The following is a 4,326-nucleotide window of genomic DNA, read 5'->3' on the forward strand; positions in this document are numbered from 1 at the left end:
ACCCTCAGACTTCCAGGCCTACTGGGAGCCCCCACCCTCAGACTTCCAGGCCTACTGGGAGCCCCACCCTCAGACTTCCAGGCCTACTGGGAGCCTCCCGGCTCAGTCTTCCAGGACTACAGCTTCCCACCCACCGATTCAGCCCAGATGCAGACACAAAGACCTTGAGCAGCCTCAGCCACTCAGCCAAGGAAGGCTACGTAAGTTGATTTGAAAAGCAGTGTCCCAGCGGTAGTTGCTGGGCTCCCACATCAGCGCCTTCCCCTCTGTCGTGCCGAGATGAGACATACGCAGCCCTAACTAGCGTGTCCCAAGATGTGGTCAGCGATGGATGGGCTAACTGTAACATCTCAGTGACTCATTCGTAACTCAAATTCCACTCAAGATCCCACCTAGTCGAGTGTGCTGAGACCTTAATCCCAAGCCGAAATTTTGCCCTAAAGCCCAACATCTAGGGTAGGTCCCAGGGATGTCACCATCTAGGCTATGTGGCAAAAATTTCCAGCCAGAGATACAGACATATTTTCTCTGGAGCCTGGACTGAAGTGCACACTGCTGGCCGTCCTCTGAGCATACTCTGGCCATGCCTCCATCTAAGCATTCCTGGTGGCAGTGTTTAGTCTTTCAAGTTCTCCTATTCTCGTTTTTGCTATTCATGACTAATAATAACAGGTGTTTTTTAACCTGTTATATGATCATAATAAGAAATAAGGAAGGCAAGTTTTTCCTTTCTGTAAAAAAAGTGAATGTTTTCAACACTGGCTAAAATTTCAGTATATTTACGTTAGATTTAAAAAGTGAGATGGGAATGGTTCCTTGCCTTTTCTCCTTAAAGGGCAGTTTAAGTTAAAATAACACATTTTGACTCGTATTCATGGGTTTTTAAAACTCAAAAGTTAGCCTGGAAACTCCTATAGCGCCAAAAAAACAAACTCTTGCAATTAGAAAAAAACAGAGCAATTATTTGAGATTTGAATTTTACACAGATGAGCAGTTAGTCATTCCAAGGTCCTTTTAAATGCATTAAATCTTGATTTATATCTTCTGATCCCACAGTTTAAAACGCCTGGGACAAGAATGTCCCGTAAGTGTCCTTTAAATGTAGCTTCAATGCATGTATTGCAAGAGCATTAAACACAACGTGCATTAATTTTGCTACTTACTGTCCACTCTTTGCTTGCTGGTCAGTTGTGTCAATGAACCTTACACATGATTTAAAAAACATATGAGGGAGCATCCATTCAACTGGTGGTCCCACCTGGCCTTCACATCTAAAATCTTTGTTTTGTCAAAACAGAGGACATTTTCCAGTTATGCAGATGCTATTATCAGAGCTCGGCTAGAAGTAACATTTTAGATCAAATTCAACAAACTCTAAGAATCTTTTTGTTATGCTAAAAATAGAGGTAACCGGAACTTTTCCAATAAATTTTATAAAAATCTCCAGATGTGAACTTGACTTCAGAAGACAGTCTGTTCTTAATTTTTAAGGGATTTGATTTGTTTTGCTTTTTTTTTTTTTTTTTTACTGCAGAAACAAATTTCCCCTGGCAATCAGGCTTGATATTTTCTTAAACTATTTTTCTTAATTTTTTCCTACAAAGGGAAAACTATCTTAATTGACATTTTATCACAAGACAGAATAAGAATTATTTCAGTTCTAAAATTTTGAAAGAAACATTTCCCATCTGTTTCAATAACCCAACTGACTAATTACGTTGCCAAGAATAATTTGTCACAAACAGAAAGACCATTCTTTGGAGGAAAACTCTTACTGCTTTATCTTACATCACTTACTGATTGATGAGCAATTTACAAAAAACTTATGGTACTAACTTATGCCATGGATTTATTCCATGAATTGGATTTGGAAAGGAACTACAGAATACTGGTTAATAATTTACATTGCTTTCAGAAGATAGAATCTTTCAGTTAGCTCAAATTTTATCAGTGATACTGCATGGGTTAGCCATATCCTGCTTCTAAAGTGTAGCCCACCAGAGTATGATTGACACAGCCACATAAGGAGAAGATAAAATGCCAGCATTGTGCATGCAACACCATCACCATCGACAGCATCACTGTATTTCAGCAGTGCCTGTACCCAGTGGCGTGGAGGTTAGCCTGCCTGGGTTTGAATTCCAGCTCAAGCATCCTTTTGGTGCATGTAAATTTTTAGTGCCTCATCTGTAAAATGGCTATATTGGTAACAATAGTAACTATCTTGCAGAGCTCTTGAGAATGAATCAGCTAACACATGTATAGTTCCATGAATATTAGCTGTTAGTACCAATAATTGTCACTACTACTGTTTGTGGTTATTATATCCCTTGTGATGTTCCTATGTTACTCTTTTGGATGGCAACAGTTTTCTGATCTTCCAAAGCAAGAAAGAGTAAAAGTAAAAGTAAACTCTCCCTTGAGTTTTAATTATCAGTGTGGTTTTCAACTCTAGCTGCATGTTAGAACCACCTGAAAACTTCAAGGAAAAACAAAAGAAGAGACTACCCAACCAAGATCCATCAAGAAGAAATCTAAAAGAACAGATCTTGGAGAGGGCCCAGGAACCCTTCTTTTTTATTTTTTATTTTTCCTTTTGTTTAATTCCTGGGCATTTCCTAAATGTGCCAGTGGGTTGAGAGCAAGCGTATACCTCAGGGTGGGGCAGCTCCCTGGGAACAAACCAGCACCAGCAGAAGAAAGGGCAGAAGACAGAAGAGTGAGACCAGAATAGGAGGCTGCATGATTTTGCCCAGCAAGAGTCTTGTTAGTGTGCTGGCTTCTTAGAGCTCATTCTACTATAATTACTTTCCCCTCAGATTTTATTGAATTGCCGATTATTTCCATAACCATAGTGCCTGGGGAACATAATTTCACACCTCCACATGTACACATGTTTCACGCACACTCCAGGGACCGGGCCCTCTCACAGCAACACACATGTTTAATGATGACATTAATGGAAGATGAATATATATCTCAATTAAAGTATATCTGCATATATATTTACTACAGAAAGTATACAATTTTGGTTTTGTTAACAAAATTGCCTTTTTACTGTCTGCCTTTTTATAAGATTTTTTTAATTTTGTGTAGAAGAACTGGGGTATAAGCCAGAGGTGGGGAGGGTGAGAAGATTCAGCAGAGATAGAGTGGGGAGCAGAACAGGCAGATCTACTGAAAATATGCTAATTATACTGCTGAGGGGGGCAGTGGGCAAGGCAGGAGAGGTCTGCTCCCTAGTGGGGGAAGGAGAGTCAAACTCAGGCCTGTTGTGGTAGTGCTGAGCCTTAACCCCCTAGGCCACCAGGGAGGTCCTTATCTGATTTTTCAACTTAATATGATACTCCACATCATTAAATATTTCCATTAAAAATTTTACAAAGAACTGCTGATACAGCCAAAGACACAAATGCCTTTCAGAAGCATAATGCTTACCAAAATTAGCCAACTCAAAAGCAACCCTATTATGTTGTTCCTTTAATGAAATTCAAAAAGAGGCACACTGATCTATGAAAACAAGCGGTTACACTAGTGGTTAAATTTTGGAGGAGGTGCTAGAAAATTTCTCTATCTGGAAGGTGGTGGTAACTATGTATATAAAATATAAACATACAATTGCATATAAGTGACTGCAAAATATGCAGAACTAGGGACCCTCTGTGGTGGCACAGCGGGTTAAAGCACAGCACTAAGAAGCTAAAGCCACTTCAGCATGAGTTCAATCCCTGCCCTAGCGGTGACCCACATGGTGCAGCAGACCTCTCCTGTCTAGCCCACTGCTCCCCTCAGCAGTGTACTTCCTCAGTCAGCCTGTTCTGCTCCCCACTCTGTCTCTGGTGAATGCTCTCACCGCCTCTGCACCTCCAGCCTGTACCCAGTTCTATATGCATAAATAAATCTTTCAAAAAATATATGCAGAATTAAAACATTTAACTCTGTATTTTAATATGTGTATTAAGGTATGTGTATCAATGTAATTAAACGATAGTCCACTGAAAATTGTAAAGCAATGTGGCACTGGTACAAGACAAGACAAATAGACTAACAGAAGAGACTAACCATTCCTGAGAGAAAGAGATTATTTCTTGATAAGGCCCTGAGGTTAGGCCTGAGGAGTCAAACTCCTGGTGGCCTCACCCCTTTCCTCACATCTTTTACCTTGTGGTGGCCCCATCTAAAAAGCCTCAGAACCCTACTTTGGAAATTCAGGTTGTAAATTCCAACAAGGAGCCCCAACTCTTCAGTGATAACTTATACTTCAGACAGATGGAGTGTAGTTACCATGATGAATGCCTTCAGTTCAAGGGACTCTTCACTAAATAG

The sequence above is a fragment of the Condylura cristata genome, unplaced genomic scaffold, assembly GCF_000260355.1.
Source record: "Condylura cristata isolate star-nosed mole 26May11 unplaced genomic scaffold, ConCri1.0 scaffold00011, whole genome shotgun sequence".
Lineage (NCBI taxonomy): Eukaryota > Metazoa > Chordata > Mammalia > Eulipotyphla > Talpidae > Condylura > Condylura cristata.